This window comes from Microcebus murinus, chromosome 8, assembly GCF_040939455.1.
Source record: "Microcebus murinus isolate Inina chromosome 8, M.murinus_Inina_mat1.0, whole genome shotgun sequence".
NCBI classification, from domain to species: domain Eukaryota; kingdom Metazoa; phylum Chordata; class Mammalia; order Primates; family Cheirogaleidae; genus Microcebus; species Microcebus murinus.
Genome location: NC_134111.1, coordinates 14,555,405 through 14,582,838, shown reverse-complemented (window position 1 = coordinate 14,582,838; position 27,434 = coordinate 14,555,405). Strand labels below are relative to the sequence as shown.

Here is a 27,434-nt window from a genome sequence, read left to right as displayed (position 1 = left end):
GTCATTGTTATTAAAAACAAGTAACTAGAATCAGTAAAGGGAGAGTGAGAAATTGAGAACCAACCCAGTTTTTATTAGCATTACTGGAAGATGATAATGCTATGGACAGGGTAAAGAATGGAGGAGAAAAATGAAGAGATGCAGGAGAGAGATTTCAGGGAGAGTCTAATTTTGTTTTGCAGTTTGAACATGAAGTGCCTACATGTCCTTACCACAGAGCCACAATTTTGTTTTGAAGTCAATCAAGTATATAAATGGGGTCATCAATGTACAGATGGCAGTTACCCTGGTGGGAGGGGATGCCTAGGGAGCTGTGCTGATGCATCATGTCCTAGAAATTTGAACAGTGGATGCAGAAAGCCATTATGATGTCAGGTAAATTCATGAACAATATCTAAGAGATACATAAGACTTTGAAATGAGCAATACCAAGTTTACTGGCAAGTGAAAGGGGCCATCCATAGAGGGAAGGGTGGGAAGAGATTCAAGAATGTGTCATGGTGTGAACACTTCACAGGAGATGAACCCCCAGTGAAGGGGGTCGTTGATTTTGTCCCAAGAGAGTCAATGGTGTCTTGGTTTGAATACTTTCAGTAGAGTGGTAGGAGATGAAATCCAATTGCAGAGGGTTCAAGAGTGCATGGAGGTGAAAATAAAACAGAAATTTAGATCAGCCATCATGGCCAACTAGAGACATCGCTTGTTGAGTAGTCTGGACTGGCAGGTGGAATATTGGACTTAGAAAAGCAGAAAGCAGTTGCAGCTCAGGTATGGATCATAGGGAGAGACAACAGAGATGTCTTGGGGCACAACCAAGAAAAACTGTGAAATTGAGAAATAAGAGAAGTTAGAGAGGAGAAGACAATGGTGTGGTCCAAATCCAGAGTGGCTTAGATCCCAGCGAAAAGGTAAGGGGGGCTTCCCCTCCTTCATATAGGTACCTTCAGTGAATATTGGGACATAAAACACATGGGAGGAGCTTCCACCCTCCATAAGCTCAGGCACAGTGGCTAAATAGAAATAGTGGCGTGAATCAGTGATCCACAGGAGTTCAGATGTTCAAAAGGGACACTCCATGGGAGAGTGCAACAAGAGACCAGAGTGCTCACTTAAATCTAGACACTTCCTCTTCTGCATCTTCTTCATCTCAGCATCAGAGAGAGTAATTTTAGCTCTCTAGCCAGCTGGTAGCTGCAGCCCCTCCCTCCCATGCAACTAAGAAGCACAGGAACAGCTGCTTCTCCACAGTAGGTGCATGTTCCCAGCTATGCCTGTCAATAAAAGCAGGGCAGACACAATTGGTGAGCTTCATGCCCACAGGCATTCTGTGGGATCATGTGCTGGTGGCTCAGACAGGAGCACCAGACCTGAGACCTGGACATGAGAGTGGTGCAGAGGAGAGGTCTTGGTCTTGGACTCAGGTGGTAAGGAAGCACTGTGAACATATCCAATGGAAGTGTATGGAGGGGCACTGAGGAATTGCGATCTGTGAGCATGGCCATCCCCAACTCCTGTTGGAGAACCACCATATTGGATAGGGGTGGGACACTCACAGTGAATTACCCTAATCCCTGCTTCCCATGACAACTGAATGCTTCAGGCGCTAGCTAACCAGGAGCAGCGGCTCCTTCCCCCACTCATTAAAATACAGAGTGTATCCTGAGCCAAGAAACTTGTGAGCAGCCACTTCTCTCAGATGGGAGTGTGCCCCTGGAAGAGCCCCCTGGAGACAGAGAGGCCTACCTCTCACCCCTTGGGGTCTTGTGGTGGAACAGGCATGCGTAATTGGTGATACACACACACACACACACACACACACCAGTGTCCTGCAGAGACATGCTAGTGGGTCAAACACACAGTAGTTTGAGAACCAGTCTCAGGCAGTGAGAGAACTCATGCAGAATTGACCTAATGAGAGAGTGCTGTGGAGTTCCAGGGAGCAAATGAGGAGGATGCTCACTCCACCCTGCAGAGAAACTTTGCTGGTGGACAAGAGTGGAAAGAGCCTGACCCTAGATCTTAACACTCAAGTGATTAGGCTCCTCCCTCAGGAACAGCCCACCTGGCTAGGAGTTATTGCCTGAACTTCATACCAACAACTCTGCTAGTGATTGGATAAGCAACCTCTGAGCCCTGTAGAGGCCTTACAAAGCCTCTCTGGCTTTAACAATCCAGATAAAATTTTGTTTGCTCCTCCCCGCACTTCAGGGCAGTAGAGATCAAGCAAACCCCTAGAAGATACAGGGTCCCTCCTAAAGCTTGGAGCATTTGTATGCCCCACCTGGGGGACCAGAACTTACCATGGGCACAAAAGACCACCTCAATAGATGATTCTTCCATGCAAGCATCAGTGAATGACTGAGGGAACAACCCCATAGCTAAGCATAGTGCCTTCCAACTCAAGTAAATAGGGAATGACTGATTCATACTCATAAGTACCACCTATCATCACCAAGATTAAGCTGGAGGAACTAACTCATTACACACCATTGGGAAGAGGTGAAGACATCGGTCATAGGTAACCCAAGAGGTTCACCAGACCTGCTAGAACATCCCATAGACAACTCAGAACCAGCACTCCTCTTCCTGGAATGCTCAGGAACTGATCTTCAGGGACCTAGAGATAGGCTCATAAACCAGGCCTAGCACCCTCAAGTCTCTACTGAGAGGCCAAATGACAAGGAATCAGTGAAATAACTCTAGAAACATGAGAAATCAGAGTGAAAAGATACTCCCAAAAGAAAACAATAACATCTTACCAATGGATGGCAACCAAAATGTAAAGATCGAAATGACAAATGAAGAATTTTGAATATAGATTATAAGGGAGCTCAATGAAATACAAGAGAAAATAGAAACACAACACAAAGAAGCCACAAAACAATGCAGGAAATGAATGAAAAACTAAAGAAATAAAGTTGTTAAAAAAATCAAATGGGATTTCTGGAAATGAAAAATTCTTTCAAAGAAATACAAAACACGGTGGAAATCCTTAAGAATAGGCTAGATCAGGCAGAAGAAAGAATCTCACAGCTTGAGGACAACACCTTTGAGTTACACAAGTTGGTCAAAGAGAAAGATCTGAGCATAAGAGGAGCAAACAAAGCCTACAAGAAATATGAGATTCTGTAAAGAGGCCAAACATAAGAATCACACGCATCCCTAAAGGGCAAAGAAGAAAACACACAAGGGTTGGAAAACTTGTTTGAGGAAATAATCGAGGAAAATTTCCCTGGCCTTGCTAGAAATCTGGATATCCAGGTATAAGAAGCTAAAAGAACCACTGGGAGATTCATCATGAAGAGGCAATTACCACTACATGTAGTCATAAGACTGGCCAAAATAAGCATGAAAGAGGCACTTCTATGAGCCACAAGTCAAAAGCATTTGGTATCTTCCAAAGGAAAACCCATCAGACTAACCGCAGAGTTCTCAACTGAGACCTTACAAGCCAGAAGGGATTGGTCCCCATTCTCAGTCTTCTCAAACAGCATAATGGTCAGCCTAGAATTTTGTATCCTGTTAAACTAAGTTTCTCATATGAAGGAGAAATAAAGACTTTCCCAGATAAGCAAACACAGAAAAATTTGTTAAGACCAGACCTGTCCTGCAAGAAATACTCAGAATTGCGTTACACATGGATCAGCACAATTGTCACCCACCAGTGTAAAATCACCCAAAAGCTAAAGGTTACAGCCCAGATAGTATGATGGCTTAAGAGGTAAAACAAGGCAATAAAGTTCTACTCAACAGGATGAATAGATATCCACCCAACTTGTGAATTCTTTCAGTAAATGTCAATGGCTTGAACTCCCCACTCAAGAGAAAGAGGCTAGTTGAATGGCTAAAAATATAAGCCAAGTATCTGCTGTGTCCTGGAAACACATCTAACCCACAAGGACTCATTCAGACTCAAGATGAAGGGATGGAAAACAATATTCCATGCAAATGGAAACCAAAAAAAGCTGGTGTGGCCATTCTCATATCAGATGACATAGACTTCACATCAGCAAAAGTAAAGAAAGACAAAGGTGGTCATTATATAATGGTGAAGGGAACAATTCAACAAGGAGACAGAACAATTCTAAATATTTATGCCCCTAACACAGGTGCACCTGCTTCATAAAGCAAACCCTACTTGATATAAACAAAATAATAAATAACAGCATAATAAGCTCAACCAGAAATGAAAAAGGATATATTATAACTAATACCACAGAAATACAAAATATCATCTTTGAATATGATGAATATCTCTATGCACATAAACTTGAAAACATTGAGGAAATGGACAAATTCAAGAAGAAACAGAACTGCAGAATAGACCAGTATCAAGTAATAAAATTGAACCAGCAATAAAAAAATCTCCCAACAAAAAAAAGTCCCTGACCAGATGGTTTCACAGCCAAATTTTATTAATATCAGACCTACAAAGAACTGGTCCCTATACTGCAGAATTTAATAACATAGAGAAGGAAGGAATCCTCCCCAACTCATTCTACAAAGCCAATATAACCTTGACACCAAAGCAAGGAAAGGACACAACAAAAAAGAAAGATGCTGCTACTTATCATTTTGTTTAGATCAAGTAGGGTTTGTTTTATGCATCAGGTGCACCTATGTTAGAAAGAAAACTACAGACCAATATGCCTTGTGAATGTAGATGGAAAAATTCTCAATAAAATCCTAACAAACCTAATTCAACTGTACACCAAAAAGAACACAAAAAACAAAAACAAATACCCCACTAGGATCAAGTGGGCTTCATCCCAGAGATGCAAGGATGGTTCAACATATGCAAATGTATAAATATGATTCACCACATAAATACAAGCAAAAACAAAAATGGTATGATCCTCACAATAAATGCAAAAAAGCATTTGACAAAATTTAGCACCCTTTTATGATAGGAACTCTTAACAAAATAGGCCTACATGGAACATACCTCAAAATTGTAAAAGCCATATATGACAAACCCACAGCCAACATCATACTGAATGAGGAAAAATTGAGAGCATTCCTGTTTAGAACTGGAACCAGACAGGGTTGCCCACTGTCACTACTTCTGTTCAACATGGTGCTGGAAATCCAACCCAGAGCAATCAGGCAAGAGAAGGTAATCAAGGGTATCCAAATGGGAAAAGAAGAGCTCAAACTATTGGTTTTTTTTTTTTGCTGGAAATATGATTTTATGTCTAGAAAATCCCAAATACAGAGCCAAGAGACTCCTAGAATTAGTAAATAAATTCAACAAAGTCTTAGGTTACAAAATCATTGTACATAAAACAATAGCATTCCTATATACCAACAGTCAAGATGAGAATCAAATCCAAGAGCTTTCACAATAACAATGAAGAAAATAAAATACCTAGGAATATATTTAACCAAGGAGGTGAAAGATCTGTATAGGGAGAACTATGAAACACTGAAGATGAAAATTGCAGAGTATGTAAACAGATGAAAAAAGATACCATGCTCATGGATTAGCAGAATCAATGTTGTTAAAATGTCTATACTACCCAAAGTAATTTACAGAGTTAATGCTATCCCCATTAAAATACCAATGTCAATTCTTGTATATCTAGAAAAAATAATTGTACACTTTATATAGAATGAGAAAAAACACAAAACAAATATCTAACGCAAGCTTAACCAAAAAGAACAAATAGAGCGGGATCACTTTACCTAACTATAAGGCTATAGTATCCAAAGCAGCATGGTACTAGCACAAAAACAGAGACAGAGACCAATGGATCAGAACAGAGAACCCAGTATTAAAACCATCCTCATATTGCCATCTGATCTTTGACAAAGCAGACAAAAACATATACTGGGGAAAGAATCCCTACTGAATTAATGGTGCTGGGTATCACATAGCCACAGGTGGAAGACTGAAACAGGATCCGCACCTCTCACCACTCAAAAAATTAATTCATGATGGATAACAGACTTAAACCTAAGGCATGAAACTATAAGAATCCTAGAAGAAGAAGTTGGAAAAAGTCTTATAGATATCAGCCTAGGCAAAGAATTTCTGAAGATGACCCCAAAGGCATTCACAGCAACAACAAAAATAAATAAATGGGACCTGATTAATTTAAAAAGCTTCTGCACAGCCAAGGAAACAGTCAGAGGACAGAAGAGACAACCTACAGAATGGGAGAAAATATTTGTATGTTTTACATCCAATAAAGGGCTAACTACCAGAATCTACAAAGAATTCAAGCGAATAAGCAAGAAAACATCAAACAACTCCATTAAAAAGTGGGCAAAAGACATGAACAGAAACTTTTCAAAAGAAATTAGACAATTGGCCAATAAACACATGAAAAAAATGCTCATTGTCTCTAATCTTCAGGGAAATACAAATCAAAACCAAAATGAGTTATCTCCTAACTCCTGTGATGATGGCTTTTATCAAAAAGTCCCAAAATAACAGATGCTGGTGTGGATGTGGAGAGAAAGGAACAGTTATACACTGTTGGTGGGATTGCAAACTGGTGCAACCTGTATGGAAAAAGCACTATGGAAATATCTCAAAGAACTAAAAGTATACCTATCATTTGATCCAGCAATCCCACTACTAGGTATTTATCCAAAGGAAAAAAAGAGATTTTATAAAAAAGTCACTTGCACTCAAATGTTTATAGCAGCATAATTCACAATTGCAAAGATGTGGAAACAACTCAAGTGCCCATCAATACATGAGTAAACTAATAAAATGTGGTGTATGTATACCATGGAGTATTACTCAGCCACAAAAAATGGTGAACTAATACCTTTTGTAGAAATCTGGATGGAACTGGAGACCATTGTACTAAATTAAGTATTGCAAGAATGGAAAAGCAAACACCACGCTTACTCACTATTAAATTGTAACTAATTCATCAACACTCATGTGTACATATGGCAGTAAAACTGAACAGAAATCAAGCAGGTAGGAAGAAGAAGGAGGAGTGGGTAAATTCACACCAAAAAGGCACAATGCACACTATCTGGGTGATGGATACCCTTATAACTTTGACTTAAACTGTGCAAAAGCAATTCGTGTAACCAAAATGTTTGTACCCCTGTAATATTCTGAAATAAATAAAAGAGAAATAAATGTAGTTTACTCTTTCAGGAAGGTTGGTGATTAAGGAAAGAAGGGAGATACAAAGTGTTTGAGAAGAAAACTGAATCCATGTAAGGTTTACATGAAAAGACAAGACACCAGACTAACACACTGTTTTGTTTGTTCCCTTGGTCCCATTCCTATTAGCTAATGAGGCTGTTTAGCCTCCCTGTGTACCTCATCATTTAGTTCAGGCTGTCCCTAGGCACAGCATGACATGGTAAGTTCTTTTGGATACCCTGTCTCCTTTGCCAGTTATCTTCTTTCCTGTTCAGGGGGTTGCAATGATGTTGTACATCATTGACTACAACAAAGATGCCTCCCCCAAAGATACAGATGCCATCTCCTTTAGGAGGAATTTCTGTGCAATCTTACTAAAGTCACTATGAAGTTCTTCCCTGTGCTTTCAGTGGCTGATAGATATTGCTGCAAGGCAGCTCTTACTTTTTATATGCTCTTTTATGCTTTAATGCAATTCTCTGTCTCTAGGACTCAGGTATGAGTCCCACAGGAGAAGGGCTGGCAGATGTGCTAAGTGCTAGACCATGAGCTGTAGTCCATCATTCTTCCATTTAGAGCTGGCTCACGGTTTTAAACCACACGTGTATACTCTGGCCTCTTTTTCCTTAGAAGACATTTTACATCAGGGGTTTCTCTGACTTTACTTGCAGACATCTCCCTCGTGAGTGAATCCCACTTGTCCATCACCAATACGCATGTTAGGCTGCCAACTGGGATAAACTGCTACATTAGTTATTATATAATGATGAAGTGAGTATAAAGTTCAAAGTGCTGTTACTCCTGCTTGTCACTGAGTAAGGAGGAAGTACAAACGAAGGGGAGCAAAGCCTCACCGATAATGAAAAGGAAGAGTGGAGCCACTTTTATGAATATCTGAAGAGCAAGAGCAGACATAATTTCTTTGTGCTAAAAACAATATGATAAACATTATTGCTACAAGGCTCAAGTGTACAAGTCTTACTCGTATTGATGCACAATGATCTGAGAAGATTAAAAAATACCAGTCGTGTGATTAAATCAGTTAGAAGACCAGAAGATAATTTCAATAATAGTAAGGGGTGCTTTTAAAATAAGTAAATAATGAAAAATTTGCTACATCTTTCATGAATATCACAGAAAAGGGACAAAATTTGGAAATGGAAATTGTTCCAAATCATACTGAAGTTTTGGTAGTACATTTTATTGAGAAAAAAAGAAAAATTTTGGTACCTTCATTATGATGAAAATTAAACCAACCTAGTTGTTGTTCATAAATTCATTATTTTCAGGGAATAGATAGCTTTTCAGCATTTAATATGTAAAATAAATGGCACAGCGGTGATACATAGATGAATATGACAAAGTATCTATCCTATTTAATTAGTATCCTGATATAAAATACACTGCAAAAAATATTAAGTATTATAAGAAGTAAATTAATGGAGGAGTTTAAAAGATTATGTCCATAGATAGTGATCAGAAAAAAACCTTGTAAAACTATGACATTTTAGCTGGACCATAATAATAGGTAGCACTTAGAAATGCAGGGAAAATATGGTACATTCCAAATAGAAGAAAGGACATAGGCTACATGGCAGAAAACAGTAAACAAGGGGCATAGAATGCATGGCTTATTTTTATTGGGTCGAGTGGTTTATGAAAGAAGAGAAATGAGGTTGAAAATACAGTTTGAGGCAAGTCGTTGCATACCACAATAAGGAGTTTCAGTTTTATCTGAAATAATTTTACTGGGTAATTTTAAGAAAAGTTGTTAATCTATCTGATCTGAGACTCTACAAAGAAGTTGCTACAGACTTTTGAGTTGTATTTTCCCCCCTATAAACAACTTACATGGAAGGAAAATTCAAGTCTATAGAATAACCATCAAAGTAAAAGGAACTTTGGTTTTCTCCCTCAAAATTATGCCTAGTGGAAGTAAAAAAAGGTTGACCTTGTTCCAGGAAAGGAACAGTAAACCTCTGGGGTTAGGAAGGCATTGTGGTGAGTAAATAGCTTTACAAAACAATCAAACAGTCCTGAATGATGGTGATTATGGCAATTGTATATTACTATAATTGCCTTGTATTTATTGAATTTTTGCAATGGGTCACTTAGCAGACAGTGAAGAAATCTGTCCACTGAGCTGATCAAACACTGAAAGGATGACAGGAGTGGGATCCTCTTGGCTTTTGAATTCACTATTTAAGCAGCTCTCAGAGGCACTAGGTGTTTTTGTTTCCTTCCTTCCTTCCTTCCTTCCTTCCTTCCTTCCTTCCTTCCTTCCTTCCTTCCTTCCTTCCTTCCTTCCTCCCTCCCTCCCTCCCTCCCTCCCTCCCTCCCTCCCTCCCTCCCTCCCTCCTTCCTTCCTTCCTTCCTTCCTTTCTTCCTTCCTTCCTTCCTTCCTTCCTCCCTCCCTCCCTCCCTCTCTCTCTCTTTTAAATTCCTGCGTACTATCTACTCATTGACCTTGGATGGGGCCGTTCCTTATGTCAGAGTACATCACATGATCAGATTATTTTCTTATACACTTTCCTGGCAGGGACTGATTCTATGGATAATGCCCATTGTTTGTTTTATAAAACAGATATTTACTGAGAGACTTCAGTGTGCCAGACTCCTTACCCAAGATCAGTAAATCCACAGCATGACAACTGGTTAGGCAGCCTCTCTACCATAAATCTGAACTGAAACACAGATCTAGCATTTGGTGGCAGAGCTTAAAATTAAAAGCTTGTGTTAAGGACAGATAGTTATTGGGGGACACGTTGGACATGTACAAAGATGTGTGAGCAAAAAGGCATGGAGAAAAGGGAGAAGACTGGAACAGAAATGTGTGGGTGGTACATGCAGGGAATAGGGACTCAAAAAGTGTGTCCGAGCAGTGTGAACACCGTGAGAGCCTGGGGTGTGGCAGTGGTAGCTTCAGCCCTTGGGATATTGATGTTACATGCCTTCATTTTTGGTCCCCAGAGAAGTCTCCCGGAAAAAAAAAAATATATCGTTAGCAAAGATGCAAACCTAAATAACAGCTTATGTTACAAAATTGTATTTGCTAGATTGTTATTGGCAACTTAGAAAATCTTTACTTTGGAAAGAGTACTATATGGCATTGAGATTCCCACATTGGCTAAGCAAAGTCTTCTTTTATTAACCTACCTCTAGAATCATATTAATGAACAGTAGTAATTTGTTATTTCAAACATGGTCTTTATGGGGAAATGCGTATTGAACTCCTGTAAATGACAACATCATGTATGCCCTCATTGAGACAGTCTCCTGTGCCATTAAAAACTGTTCCAGAAGCTGGGGCCTCCCTCCAGCAGGATCGAACAGGAGAATGAAAGTGAGAGACAGGGTTATTTTTTCTGGAAAAGCATTTCATTGCTTTCTTCTCCACTGGCTTTGGAGAAACATGTCTCTGCAGTCATTGTGGGAAATGCAATTAGAAATAACAGCAACAGGGGGATCTGTCACGGACAGGTCTGTGTACTTTCAGAACTGGAGTGCTGGTTATCTGCTACTTTGTCTTGACTAGAATCCACAACCATTTTTACTAATTTCATTAATGTTGGTTTTAAGACATATTGAGGTTGAGGCTGATAAATACACCACCTCTCTTCTCCGAACACCGTCCCTCACATATCTGAACACGTCTCACTCTCTGCCACGTGTTTAGCAGTATTCAGTCTGTCAATCTATAAATTCATTCATAGGGGAAGAATGAGCTTAACATAATCCTCTTATTAGAAAGCTTTTACTTGAACAAAAAAATCTGCAGAATCTTCGCTCTAAGTCTCTTCAACCCATATCTACAGGCCCTACTTGAAGTGCAAATGTGTAAAAGAGAGAAAAGGAATGAAAAAGAAAAGGAGGACAAAAAAGAAAGATGTATGTATTAGAAAAGTAATAGAATGTGAAAAGTAATTATTTGCAGTGTCAAGGTTTACATACTTCTCTGGATGGAGCTTTTCTTTTTTCTCAACAGAATTACTTACTTATTGAATTGGGACTCGATGCAGAATCCTATTCTAGGGAGTGAGGAGTCATAAATATCATAGAAACAGAAATGGTTGTTACCTTTAAGATGGTTGCAATGTGATGGAAAAAATATGTATTTGTAAAATATTCCAAGCTATTTCTAAATAGTTAGATTTGAGAATTTGGCAAATGTGTAGCCCTTGAAAAATATTTTTGAGTAGATTTTCTTGGGACAGTCTCACCCTCCCAGTATCAGTAAGGAAACCTGTATCAAAAATTGCTGCCACATGATCCCCGTGGTTGATCATGTCTGAAAAAATTTCATGCCTATGAGTTTTTCATATCAGTATAATGCCCTTAAGCAGACTTCAAAAGGACCTGCTCGATCAGAACACCATCTCATAAATTACAGGATTCATTTGTTTTAAAGAAGCCAGCTTTCTATTTTATCCACAAATGCTTTTTTCCCCTAAAAGTATACTTAGCACATTACTTAGTAGACACTCTTATCTGAAATTTTGCCTCTAATCCTAATTTGTTCAATAAAGGTTGATTACATTATATAACGTTTAGGTATGAAGGATAACAGATACAGAAAACTCATTTTCTCTCCTACAAGAGCCACACCTCTTCATTATCTAAATAATTCCATTGAGTGACTTTTGCTTAAATTATTAGGATAATTACACCTGTTCAAACCTGACCACAATGGGCTGTTAACCTACAAGCCCTGAGGATTGGATTACCTCTGAAATAATTGCTAATATTATTGTTTAGTTTAACCCTAGTTTAGCTCAGAGATGCTAATGCCTCATTATGTTTGTTAATTGTATTCTGATCCTTCAGATCTGATTAATTGTGATTTACGGGCAGCAACTTTTTCCTCTATTTGTTTACATCAGTTCACAAAGTCTATAGGAGAGGAAATTTGATGAGTTGGTGCTCACCATAGTTGTTGGTTTTAAATAATTAAGGTTCTATTTTAAATTGAGTCATAAGGATGAAGAGTTGTAAGATTTTTCTTTATGTTTTTGAATGAAATTTTCTTAAATTCTCTAATCTGCGAAGTCTCAGACTAATTGGTTTTTCTGATGTAGTGCTTCTCTTTCCCAATTGCATTCCTTTAAATGAAAAATATCTCTTCTAACCCTCTAGCTATAGGGAGTTTGCCAAAGGCAAAGCTGTTAGCAAAGGTTTTTATTTCTGATCCATGGTTCCAACTTTCTTTTCATTTTAAAAGTTAATATGAACATGCTATGTCTCAGTATGGCATTCTATTTGGAATGGGCGAAAAACTAAGTAGAAATCCCATCAGTTTCAGATGGATGTTGAGTTTTTCTTTCTAAGTTTCATAAAATTGTGGTCTACATTAATTCATTCATATAACATGTGCATTTTCTTTGATGATGTATAGCCCATATTGCATTCCAGTTTAAATTTGTTTAATAGCATGTTTTCAAGTCAGTAATGCCAATGCAATTAATGTTATAAAGAGTTCTAGAAGAGGTTTCTATTAAGGAAAGAAATCAAACTGTGAAAAAAGACAAGACACACATAGAATTCCACTTGTAAGTGAAATATGCACATCTTTATTTTTCTCTTTCTCTCTACTCTTATTGTTATTCCTATTCCTTAAATAGAAACAGTTGTCATTAAAAGTTGAAAATATTTGTTTGAAAAGCAAATATGATTTGATGCCAGAAGCATAAATAAAACAAACATGCTTTCAAGTAAAATATGTTAAGTAGTAGTGTTCCCCTGAAATAGATTTTGTTCTATTTTATGTGTCTGAAATTAGTATATTATGTGAAATGATTAGAAGTGAAGAATTTAAGCAGGTTAAAGTGAAGATGCTGCAGTAGCTGATGTTAAATTGAGCATTTACTATGTGCCAATTATATGTATTTTTTTCTTAATTTTCATGACAACTCACTGGAATAGGTACCATCCCTATTTAACAGATAATGAAACTACTCAGAGAGTTCAAATAACTTGCTGGAAATTAGCATAATAAAGAATCCAAAATAAATCAAATTTGAAAAATGTTCTAGTTTACTACTTCCAGCATTCAAATTGACAAATCAAATCTCTATAAAATGTCATTTAAAAAATTATAATTAAATTAAAAATTGCATTAAATTGAATATGGAATAATATTTAATAATAAATGAACATGTTCTCGATATGTTAAATGAGAAAAAGCATATTGCACACTGCAGGCATAATGATTCTGTTTTTTAAAATATGCTTTTGACCCTAGTTAGGGACCCTATCCAGAATCAACCTCAAAAGGACTTTTGCTTACTGTTCATTGAACAAGAACTTAATTATATGGCTACACTTAGTTGCAAGAGATTCTAGGAGAAATAGACACTGTCTGCACCTAGAAATATTGCAGCCCTAAGTATAATTCTTGAATGACCAATTAACAGTCTCTGCCATGACATATTTGCATTGAATGAACAATGATTTAAAAAAGTCACATATACACATAAACCATAGAAGATCTGTGATATATATTATAATTACATTATCTATGTGAATATTTCTCTACTTAGACATGTTTAATTTAGTCATATTTACTTTAATATATCTAATAGTGGTTATGTATCAGTGGAGTGTATGTTTCTTTTTTATTTATAATTTAAATTTTTTTTTTTTTTTTTTTTTTTTGAGACAGTGTCTCACTTTGTTGCCCAGGCTAGAGTGAGTGCCATGGCGTCAGCCTAGCTCACAGCAACCTCAAACTCCTGGGCTCAAGCAATTCTGCTGCCTCAGCCTCCCGAGTAACTGGGACTACAGGCATGCGCCACCATACCCGGCTCATTTTTTCTATATATATTAGTTGGCCAATTAATTTCTTTCTATTTATAGTAGAGACGGGGTCTTGCTCTTGCTCAGGCTGGTTTTGAACTCCTGTCCTTGAGCAATCCACCCGCCTCAGCCTCCCAGAGTGCTAGGATTACAGGCGTGAGCCACCGAGCCCGGCCTATAATTTAAAATTTTTTACCATATATATACTTTTCAAAATGATGTGTTTGAAAAAAATAACAATTCTGAAAATGCATACTATTCACTTACTGCTTTTCCCTAAAATAACACTTCTAGCATTGATCTCTGTTTTTTATAAACTATATGTATAACATTATGGTATTATTTTCAAGTCTTTTGTTAATATCAGAATATGTTAAATGACGGAAAGTTGGAAATGGGTTCAAATCATTCTGTTGGTAATAATTTGGAATTACTTCTCTTTCATGGTATGAAAACTGTTTGTTTGTTTCTTTGCTTTTTTACTATTCCTAAACCAAAACAATGTGAAGATCATGTGAATGCACTTGCTGTTTAGTTGAGGGTCAGATGTCAACTCAACAAAGGTTTGGCATGTTTTAAATCACTATGATATGAAATGACCACATAAAGACAAGGCACCTGCCAGTCCTCAAACAGAGTAGTTTTATAAGTCTCTCAAAATCTCAATGGTAAATGCCATTATTTCCTTGAGTTTAAGGTACTCTTGTTCATAAATATGTTTTGAAGTTTAAAGAACTGGCCAACAAATGTCTATATTAACAAGTAATAATTCATGATTAAAAAGGAAAAAGTAATGGATGTATGGTTTTTTAAGCCCTTTGTTACTGCTGTTCTTTAGAGTTTTAAATTTTCTTAGTTTGTTCTTCATAAGTATATCTTAATTGGAAGTGTTCTTTTGAAAAACAAAACTAAAACTTTGGGTAGAGTAATACTTTTAATGTCAGAGTCTATCTTTGAGTTCATTAGTTCATTAAATTAGAAAATTAAAAGTAGAGGAAAGTGACAAGGGAATTGGGGCATACTATGGAATTACTCTCAAAGCTAAACATGAAAGTAAAACGGTGTCAAAATCATAATTAGTATTTGTCCTTGAATTGTCCTTGTTAATAGAAGTGGAACAGTGGAAAGTACGGCATAGAGGCATTGCCTAGAAATTGCATTTCATAGCCAATAAATCCCAGCCACCTTAGTGGAATATAATTAAGAGGAGGGGCTATAACCTCTGTGGTTTGAAAAAAAGCAGAGCACATCTTGTTATATGTTTCTAACTATATTGACTTTTGTGTCTCAGGACATTCTATAATCCAATTTATCACTGCTTTTTTTCATTAAAGGGAAATAAAATTGCCACAATTTCTTGAGTACATGTATCAGAGAGGACAAGGGGACAGAGTTTATTTGTGTGAAAGCCAGTGTTTTGTGTACATTATAAGACATGAAGCAAATGTTTAAAGATGATAAGGAGTTTAAAAGGTATGTGATTCCTTGTACTACATGCAGAGGTTATTATAAAGATTTTTCTCATCTCTTTTTTCAATACTTTCTCAAATTCTGCTATGTGACAGAAGTATTTTATTTATCTCCATATTGTCATGTCTTTTTCCACTTTTAGTTATATTATTTGAGTCTTCTCAAAAGGCACAAGCTTCCCCCTAAAACATGCTACAATCAAGTTTTACCTGATAGGTAGTGGCAGCCTTAATCTAAGGCCAGATAAATGGGTCTCGGGATGTCTTATCAGCGTGGGTCTTCAGCTAGAGGTAGTTGACAAGGGATAAAGAGGACCCAGCAAGCAGCATGCAGAGCAAATTCTTCCATGTCACCCTCCTTCAGAAAGAGAATCCTTATCTCCTGAGTTCAGCATTCTCATTTCTGGGGTTCTATTTTCATTTCTAATACATGAAAATTCCTTTCATTCTTTTAATACAATTTTTTAAAAGTCTGTAAAATAATTTATTTCACATTTCTATGTCTTTTAGTAGGAAGTGGGCACATATTGATTCAATGCATCAATTTGCAAGAATTCAAAATCCCAGGCTATGATTTCATTAACTTACTGGTCATTACACCTTTGGTTTAACACCAATCCTATTGTCATCAGTTTCTCTCACTTTCTTTCAGTCCTTTATCTCCAGATTCAATTTTAATTACAACAATTATTTGCTATCATGATTTTCATATACTCACTAAGATTTTATTTTAAAAAATATTTTCTCAGAAACCTAAAATCTTGGTGAATATTGCTCAATATTTATTAATTTTGATTACATATATAGAAAGCTACATGATTTAAATCAACTATTGATTATGATGTGTACATCTACACTTTAACATAACATTTAAAGAAACTCTTATGGTTTCTTCCTGTCCCAAAATGTGTCTCAGTTGATAATTGATATAAAGAAAAATTCAAAAACAAATATCAGGAAATTAATGAAAATGTTACTAAAAATCTAGACAACATAAGGAAAGATATGATAGAACTCAAAGAAATGAAAGGGCCATTTAGGGAATTTCCAAACACAGCAGAAAACATCAGCAACAGAATATACCAAACAGATGAAAGAATCTAAGAGTTTGGAGACAAGGCTCTTGAACTAACCCAGTTATTTAAAGAAGCAGAGAAGAGAACAAAAATGTGGGAACAATCACTCAGAGAGATATGTAACTATGTGAAATGAACTAACATACGAATTATAGGTATCTTTGAGGGAGAAAAAAGAAGAAGCTAAAAGCATGGAAAATCTATTTGAGGGAATTATTAGGGAAAATATTCCTGTTATCAACAGCAATACAGATATTCAGGTACAAGATGGTGATTGAATTCTTGGAAGTTTCATAGCAAATAGGACATCTCCAAGACACATAGTAATCAACATGGCCAAAGCCAAAATGAAGGAGAAAATTCTACAAGCAGCTAGGCATAAGAACTGATGTACAAAGGAAAACCCATCAGGCTAACAGCAGACATCTCAGCAGAAACCCTACAAGCCAGAAGAGAGTGGGGCCACATCGTTAATCTTTTTAAACAGAACAACTGCCAGCCTAGAATTTTGTATCCTGCAAAACTAAGTTTCATAATTGAGGGAGAAACTAAGTCTTTTCCAGATCATCAAACACTGAAGGAATTTGTCTTGCCCAGACTGGCCCTGCAGAAAATACTCAGAACTGCATTATACATGAATCAGCACAATAGCTACCAACAAGTATAAAACCACTAAAAAAAGCTAAAGTTCAACAATTCTTATAAAACAACAGCATAAGATAGGAAACAAAGCAATGAGGTACTACCCAACATGGTGAACAGAACAGCGTCCTACTTATCGATTCTATCTCTTAACATTGATGGTTTGAATGTGCCACTAAAAAGCCATAGACTGGCTGAATGGGTAAAAACAAAAACAAAAACATAACCCAAGTATCTGCTATCTCCAGGAGACACATCTAAACCACAAGGATGCACACAGCCTCAAAGTAAAACGATGGAAAAAAATATTCCACACTAATAGAAACCAAAAAAGAGCCGGTGTAGCCATTTTCATATCAGATGAAACTGACTTTAAATCCACAATAATGAAGAAAGACAAAATGATCATTATATAATGGTAAAGGGAGCAATTTAACAAAAAAATAAATTAACAATCCTCAATATTATGCACCTAACACAGGACTGCCCAGATTCATAAAGGAAACCCTATCAGATCTAAGCAAAGATATTAACAGCAGTATCATAATTGTCAGAGACTTGAACATCCTTCTCAGAGAACTGATCAGATCACCTAAGCAGAAAATAAATAAAGAAACACTGGACTTAAATGGGACTCAAGAACAAATGGGCCTAACAGACATTTACAGAACATTTTATCCAAAAAACTATTGAATATACATTCTTATCAGCACATGGAAGATTCTCCAAGATTGATCATATTTTAGGCCACACAACAAGTCCCAACAAATTCAAAAAAATAGAAATCATACCATGTAGTTTTGCAGACCATAGTGGAATAAAACTAGAAATCAACTAGAAGAAAAACACTCAATTCTACAAAAAATCATAGAAATTTTAAAAACTTGATGTTCAATGATTATTGGGTAAATGATGAAATTAAGATGGAAATAAAAAGGTTCCTCAAACTGGAATGACAAAAGGGAAACATGCTACCAAAATCAATGGTATTCAGCAAAAGAAGTCCTACAGGGAAACTTCATAGCCTTAAATGCTTATATCAAAAAGACAGGAATATCACAAAATAACAATCCAATGACACATCTCAAGGAACTAGAAAAGGAAGAACATACCAAACCCAAACACAGCAGAAGAAAATAAATAACTAAGGTCAGAGGAGAACTAAACAAAACAGTAAACAAAAAATCAATACAAAGGACAAATTAATCCAACAGTTGGTTCTCTGAAAAGATAAAATTGATAGACCTCTTGCTAGATTAACCAGGAATAGAAGAGAAGGGACTCAAATGCTTTCAATCAGAAATGAAGAGGAAGATATTGCAACTGATACAAAAGAAATACAAAATTATCTGTGGATACTATGAAAATCTCTGTACATATAAACTCAACAATGTAGAGGAAATAGATAAATTCCTAGAAACACACAACCTCCAAAGACTCCATCAGAAAGATATAGAATTCCTGAATAGACCACTTATGAACAACAAGATGTCATAAGTAATAAAAAAATCTTCCAATAACAAAACAAGCCCCAGACTAGATGGATTAAACAGCTGAATTTTACCAGACCTACAAAGAAGACCTACAAAGAAGAGCTATACCCACACTGCAGAAAAAATTCCATTACATTAAGAAGGAGCAAATTACAGTTTCATACATCTATTTATATGAAGCTAGTATTACCACCAAAGCCAGGAAGGAACACAACAAAAAAAGAAATCTACAGGCCAATATCCCTTATGAATATAATGCAAACATCAGACAAGTGAAAGAAATCAAGGACATCCAAATGAGGGCAGAAGAGGTCAAACTATCGCTCTTTGCTGATGATATGATCTTATATCTAGAAAACTCCAAAGATTCTGCCATGAGACTACTGGAATTGACAAACAAATTCAGCAAAGTCTCAAGTTACAAAATCAATGTACAGAAATCAGTAGCATTCTCATACTCCAACTACAGTCAAACCGAGAACCAAATCAAAGACTCAGTACCCTTCAGATAGCAACAAAGAAAATGAAAAACCTAGGAATATATTTAACTAAGGAGGTAAAAGACCTCTACAGGGAAAAGTATGAAACACTGAGGAAGGATATAGCAGAGAATGTAAACAGGTGGAAAACCATAGCGTGCTCATGGCTCGGCAGAATCAACATTGTCAAAATGCCTATACTACCCAAAGTGATCTGCAGATTCAATGCAATCTCTGTTAAAATACAAACATGAATACAATCCCTGTTAAAATATAAACATCATTTTTACAGATCTAGAAAAAATAACTTTAGGCTTTGAATGGAAACAAGAAGACCCCGTATAGCAAAAGCAATATTAAGCAAAAAGAACAAATTGGGAGGCATCAATTTATCAGACTTCAAGCTATACTACAAGGCTATAGTAATTTAAAAAAGTATGGTTATGGCACAAGAACAGAGACATAGACCAATGGAACAGAACTGAGAACCCAGATATAAAACCATCATCATATAGCCATCTAATCTTTGACAAAGCAGACAAAAACATATACTGGGGAAAAGAAGCCTTATTCAATAAATGGTGCTGGGAAAATTGGATAGCTACATGTAGAAGACTGAAACGGAATCCACACCTCTCACCTCTCACAAAAATCAACTCATGGTGACTCTGAAAATGGTTGCTATGTCTTTGGGCAAGTCATTTCATTTCTCTGGATGTAGTTTTTCATTCCAGATTCTAAAATATTGGAAAAAGCTTATCTACAACAGAAGACATAACCTCTCAGGTCGTATTAAGATCACAAGCATTTGTTTGTGTATTGCAATGCTTTAAATTTGAATCAGTTGACAGCACCTCAAAAATTGGAAAACCTAAAATTAACATCTTGCAAGCACATACTAGGTTCAACAACTGGCTCTGGCTGAGTAAGCTCTGCCCTTGGGAAAAGCGTGCACACTTTTCTTCTGCAGACTCCCTGTCATTCCCTTTTGTCTACCAGTCACTGAAATCAGTTATATGTTGCTGCTTAAGATGTAATTCCCATTTTAGTAAAACCCCTGACTTTGTTTCCTGGCCTAGAATCATCATTAAGGGCATATTTAGGTATGATATCTATGATTCTTTATCCAATGAATGCTAAAGGCTGTCGTTGCCCTGAAATTTCGCCCAGAGCTTGCCACTCGGCTTTACCCTCTTAGTTAAGTGCAGCCCTATATAGAATATGTGATATTCTAGCTTTTGAAGGTCTTTCCAGGGACAGATTTGACATTTTAAAAAATGATATCTGAATGGGCAACTTTAAAGGCTTTATGCGCTTAAAACTAAAATTCCATAAAAGTCCTACTCATGTATAAAAAGACATTTCAAAATATCATCTTTTAATGAAGTTATTCATTATTAAGTTAGGAGTTCTTTCATTGGATTAGTATTTACTTTCAAATGCCTTTATTATTTACATGTTAGATGGCTTTGTTCTCTTGAGACTGGATTCAAACTTTATTTTTGCTTTGTAAAATGCTAGTGCAATAATCATGAGGGAATCCACAACACACACACACACACACACACACACACACACACACACAGGAGCCCATTATTCAATACACTCTATATATTTGAATTCAAGTAATTATGAGATACATGTTGAATTTCAAATGGAGAATGGGTCTTAATTCACAAAGAGAAAATGGAAGGTGGTCAAAAATGATTTCCAAAGTATTCAATAAAATTATATACTAAGAAGAGTATATACCAAAGAAATTGTGTTGAAAACTTAAATTATAGAGGCTTTTCAAGAGCGCAAATTGATATCTGTGATCTATTTTAGTACTTTATAATTTGGTGGTCATATTGTGATGATCCATGTTATTAAATATATCAGTGAATTTTTGCTGAAATAATGCTGCACGACAAATGATCCAAAAATCTCAATGACTAACACCAGCAAAATTTACCCCTTGCTGAAATGCCTGTATATTGGTTGGTGTGACTCTACTTTCAGGCCATTGGTTGAGTTGAAGTTTCTATGTTTCTTTTATTCTGGGCCCCATACTTACCTGGGAATGATATTTGCATGGTATAGGGCAGGATTGTATATATAAGTCAAGCCACGTGTGCATATCTAAAGCTGATTGGATATGGTTAATTATATCAACTCACATTTCAGTAATCATTGCAAGTCACCGGATTAAACCTAAAGTTAAATGAGTTATACACACATTGTGACTAAAACACAACACACCATTTCAGTTTGGGGAAACAAGGAAGAATTGTGATCAAATAGTAATATCCTCACATGAACAATGATTGGTAATATTTTCCATCATTTTGGATACTTCACATAACAAATTCAAAATACTGTTTGAGAAAGATGGTAGACAAAGATGCCACATATATTGGAATCTGTTTAGACAGATGGTGCTATTTCAGTTCTGTAAGTTATTTTATGTTTATTAATATGCCATCTTTGTTTTGAAATATAAAGCTTTATTTACATAATGTATGTGAAAAGTGGATACCAAGTTCTGTGATATGTAATAGGACATAAAAGGAAATAGTCATAAGAAAATCATGAATTTAGAAAAATACCATTGCACTGATAGATTTTATGAAGAGTACCAAATGTTTCAACTTACACATTGAAGAAAAATGAACCCTTCTTTCTATGCTTCTTTCATATTACTATGTGGTATGACTTGCAGTTATCATAGCCTGCTGTAGATTACGGAGTTGTGTTTGATGAAGATCCACAAAGATTTCCTCATTGAAACATAGTAGCTAATGTGCCACATAGCCTTGTGTTGAGGTCTCAATGCAGAGCCAGCTGCAGGCAGCATTGAAAATTAAATTTGACCTTGAAAATTTCACATTCCTTATTTCACCCATTCAGTACATATACATTGTTGTCCCCAATGCTTTGGTTTTAGTTTCCCCTTATATGTATCTGATTCTCCCTTAATTTCCATTTAGTCTCCTGTCTTGCCATTTTGAACATCTTATTTAATAGAAAGTTCTTTGTTAGACGCTCTGTGTCTAAGTAGGAGACATGGTTTTCTAGGATGGTTGTATTCCAACTTTTAAAAATCATGCACATTATAAGAAATAGATTTTTGTTGCAATACACTAAACACATGCATAGACACACAAACATAATACAGATGTTTCACAAATAATAGTACCTTTACTACTGTGATACATTTTGATCTATTTTATTTCATTGGAAATAAGGGTTAGTAGCAATGCACTAAATGCATGTCAGTCTCAATTCACTATAAAGTGCTACTTTAAGACTTTTTAGGTTCAACTAGGGCCCTGGATAAAGGACAGAGAAAGCCACATCCACACATCATTAAATGTTAAATAAATGGTGCAGACAGTAAGTGCTAAAAGTGTTAAGAAAAGAATGAAGCTAATTTTGGTTAAAATAGCAATATCAGACCTCATTAAGGATGAAGAGGTAGGACTGAGATTTCATACTGTTTTTACAAAAGACATTAATATGAAAAAGTAATTTAATTGTTGTTTTGACATGGCCATCAGCAACATTTATTTTAGAGACTGAATTAGATGAGAGAGATTAGGCATAGTGGTTCATTTTGAGAATAGTGTGAGATAAACATGAAACAAAGGATAGATCACATTTTATGTCTGTACATGAATTCCAGGTCAAGTATCTTAACCTTTATCTTTCAGGCAATTGGGAGTTTCTTTGCGTTTCTGATTTGGAAGCTGGAATGATGTAAGAAGTGTTCAAGAAGGTGAATTCGATATGCATCATGGTCACCTACCTGTTATTATATTTTTTCATGTTACTCTTAGATTTTTCAATACAAATTTTATCATACCTTTCTTGGGGCTTGTTTGCACTTTAACATGAGTTAAATAAAATAGTACTCTCACTCCGGTGAAGAATAAGTAGGACACTCTTATGACAGGTGTCCATGGGGATATGATGTATTCATTTCATAATTCATAGGTTCTCTCATGAGAATTTTGTTTCTAGAAGCATTACTCTAGACATCCAGTATATATTGACTCTGTTTTGAATGGGTTTAGCCAGAATGATTACTGTCCAGAATGATTTTATCTTTGTCTGTGATATTAATCTTTTTGAAGACTGTGCAAATTAGCTTCAGATTTGAGAATGATAATAATTTGGTCAACTTTTATGTACTGAGAAATTAATTAATTCACTAGTATTTTGAAGGACTAAATCACATGAAATATTCATGGTGACCATATAGTGAAAAATGAGAGATTGTTTCATTCTTATAAGATATTTTGAAGCACTATAAACAAAAGTGGTTTTGGTTTTTATTCTTTTTTGGGGGGCAAGGGGTTAGATTAATTATGTTGTGTTTTCAAGGTACTAGTCTTTGTTTTATTGTTGGAAAAACCACATTCATTTTTCAGAGTGCTGGTCGTTGTCGATGCCAGAGGACTGCTGGATTGGCCTCTTCCTTCTCCAGGCCTGCAAGGCTTCACCAGCTAGAAACAAATTAGATGCCATACAACCATGTTGGAAAACTTAGCTCTAGAATCTGGAAAGATGCTAATGTTTGTACACTAGAGGCAATCACGCAATGTTGGAAGGATTATTCCTATATTCCCTAGATTACCATTTTAGAAGCAGGTCATGTTTTCTGTGAGATGTCTTTCAGTGCCTATATCAGAGACAGATTATACAGCTGTGGTCTCGTGGGTCTGATTCAGCGGGGAATTTAGCTTAACTCATTTCTAACATATAAACACATATACAATATATATCAAAAAGTGACTGTAGAAAGTTATGTCTCTGTGCCTTGAGAGAGAATTATTGAAGAAATTTCTAATTTCACAATCAGGAATATTTTAGAGTAGCAGAGACCTGTGTTTAGGAAGGAAATATACTATATATTAGCAAGCACCGTAACATTTAAAACTAATTTCTTCAGGCATATAAGGGGCCAAATTCTTGAAAACGAGGGCACCTTTATCATCAGATAACCACATCTCAACACTGCTTCTCTCTTTTTCTCTCTCTGCCTTTCTCTCTCCATCTTTCCCTGTCTCCCTTTTTCACCTGACTTTTTGTCTTCTAATCTTTTCACAATTGCTTTTCTTGCACTTCCCTTTCTCAGGGCATTTGTTCATGCAGTTTCTTTTGCCCTGCATGCTTCTTTTCATCCTGTAGGTAAATATAATTCCTAACCATTTTTCAAAATTCATCTCAAATCACAGAGCTTTCAAGAAGTTTCCCAAAGCTTCTATCAGATTTAATTTAATGGTTCCCATATTTGCCATAGCTTGTGCTTTTTAAAATTGTAGTTATCCTTCTCTGTCTTATTTAAGGGCAATTTATGTGTCTCCACTCACATCTTACTCATTGGCACGGAGATTTGCACATAGCTGACACTCAATAGATATTTGAACTGAATCTTGACTGTCAGTTTTCAAACTATATGTGGCTTTAACCATACTTCATTGCTGTTGTTTAACACGAAGTCTCTCTCAAAGACCTTATATGCTTTGATGTTGCTTAGGATGCCTTGCTTATCTTTGTATTCCCGTGGGAACTCTCATTTATTGAGTTTCAATTAATGTGCCAGATGCACTGCTAGTTGCTTTGCACTTTATATGCCTCATCTCATTTAGTCCTCAGAATAACCCACCAGAATAGGTGGGCATTACTATCTCCAATTTATAGGGGAAACAAATTATGGGTTAGAGGCTAATTTATTTCCTAAGGTTTTAAAAGCCAGTGAGTGACAGAACCAAGATTAAAACTCAAGAAATTCTGATTTGAAAGCTTCATCATTTTCTGCAAACCCTGAACAATTTAATGAATGAACAAACATGACTTTCAGAAGGAGAAAGAAATCACCATGTGGCCTTCTAAAATACAATACATTAATTCTTTTAAAAAAATATTGAGTAAGTGCACTATGCTTAGTAATTCTGTGAATCATGATCGTGGGCTGTATGAACTATAGGGCTGTAGCCCCTGGAAAGAAAGATGCTGGTACTGTGTTGAGAAATCAATGATACACAAAGATGTTACTGGAAATATGTAGTGGGAGAGAAGGAGTGGGTCTGTTTGTTATGTATTTAGGGAATTTATCATGACTTCTTTGCTATGGATATTTAAAATTTTATTTTCCTCTTAATCTTCAATTTCTATCTTATTGCAACTTCTTTCAATTTAATAACACGCTTTCTTTGTTTATCTTTATAACTGCTACACTTGTACGCAATGATTTTTATGAAATGGAAGCCCAAGTGTTATTTGGGAGACAGTATTAACAAGTTTAAAGCTCAAGATTTTAAACAACTCAAGATTGTACATTAAAAAATAGTGGAAGCTACCATTTATTGAGTTTCTATTAAAGCATTGCAGGACACCAGGAGTAAGAATACAGGGCACTTTTATTAGTTATCTGCCATGACATAACAAATTACTCCAAAAAATTTATGGCTTAAAAGTAACCTTTATTATCGTATAGTTTCTTTGACTAGGAATCCAGTAGCTCAGATGTAAGATTTCTAATGAGGTTGTAGTCAAGCCGTTGACAGGGGCTGTGGTCTCATCAGCAGGTTTGACTAGGGGAGGATCTGCTTCTAAGCTCTCTCTTGTATTCTGAGTTCCTTGCTGGCTGTGGACCAGAGAGCTCTCTTTCAGTTGCTTGCCATGCAGGTTTCTCCACAGGATTTCCTCATGACATGGCACCTGGTTTCCCCAGGGTGACCAGTCTCAGAGACAGTTTGTGTCCAACATAGAAGCCACAGTCTTTTCAATCATTTAGAATTGAAACTCCATTTGAAATCCATTCGTTCTTTCTATTATATATATATATATTTTTATCCTCATCAAAAAGCTACACATTTGATAATTTTTTTTCCACTTTGGAGAAAACAGCAACAGCAGCACAATAATGTTATATTTGTTACCAGTGCATTCATACCTAGTTCCACCTAATGAAAAATGCTCAAGCTCTTTCCCTACATTATAGCACTTTCAATATCACGTTTTTGCAGCTTAAAGGGAATTTGATTTAGGTATGTGTAAAATATCAACACATTGGTGTTGCAGGCACAATTTTTTACTTAGAGGAAATTGAATCCAATTTAATTATGTTGATTTGGAAAACATTAAAAGAAATGTTAACTATATTCTATGTTTATGAACCATTACTGACAGTTTTAAGACAACTAGGTGTTGTACTAGCTGGTAAGGCTTTGGAATAAGGAAATCTTGACAGAAGTTTTGAATAGTATATTCTTTTTCCTTTCAAACTGTGAAAACTATGCACTTTCCTAAGAGTAGATTTTAAAGTCATGCAAGGGATCATGCTGAAAATTGACTTCCAGGGTCTTTGCTCTGCAGGTTGTTGCATTTTTTTTCTTTGCTATTGAACAATCTTTTGTTCATGCCTTTTTTCTATTGTTTGCAGAAATGTGATGACAAGCTCTAAACTCACACAGAAAGAATAAGTAGTAGACATACTAGATATCATTGAATAGCTCTGATGTCTTTTGAAAATACTTATTCAACTAAACTACAACTTCAAAATCTATCTGATAGCTAAAAAATAAGTTGGAAAACAAAAGCAGATTTGAATAAACCATAGGTGAAAAACTTTTGAGCAGGAAACTATTAAGAAAATAGCAAAAGCTTTGAATTATAATTTGATAGCTCCAATAAAATAATTCAAAATATAGGTATTTTTAATCAAAATTTGACAAATATCCTCAAAAATGTAAAAGTGAAAATTAGGCATAGGTATTTTAATCCAGAAAAGATCAAATTGGCAGCATTTTAAAAAATCTCCATGAGTTCCATTTGTGTTAAGGAAAATATTTCTTACTTAATCAAATATATGTACAAAATGCCATCTTAATAATGTATTTCAAATTTTAATAAGATGCTATCAATATAAGCATATGTATTCAACCAACGAGCTATATTCACATGCACTTCTAAAAATAATCTGTTAATGATGAAATGTGTTTTTATAAATAATTGCATAATAAAACTGAAAAAGTAAGCTGCTAAAATAAGTTGATGTTACTGTTGTACAGCTGGTATTATTATAAACTATCCTTTGTACAACCTTATCTCACTGTAAATGCCTTCTGTGAAACTAATCCACCTCAGTGTTGAGAATATGTAGAAGGAACTTAATAAAGGACTATTAGATGAAGAAATAAATATCTGAATTAGCATAGTAACAAATAGTTTTAGATTAAGACAAACATTGGCCTATGTTCATATTGCCTAAAACTGGGACATTCCAGTATTTACTTGGAAAAAAATCTTATTTGTATAGCTTGGAAAAATATTACAACTACACAGAGAAAACTTTGCTTTTGACCTAAAATGTATGAATTCCT

At 35.8% G+C, this 27,434-nt stretch overlaps 1 protein-coding gene across 1 annotated transcript in view; it reads left to right on the top strand.

The window, feature by feature from the left end:
* DPP10 (dipeptidyl peptidase like 10) overlaps positions 1 to 27,434 on the top strand; it is a 641,699-nt gene that overhangs the window by 68,659 nt on the left and 545,606 nt on the right. The gene's annotated exons all lie outside the window — the stretch shown is intronic.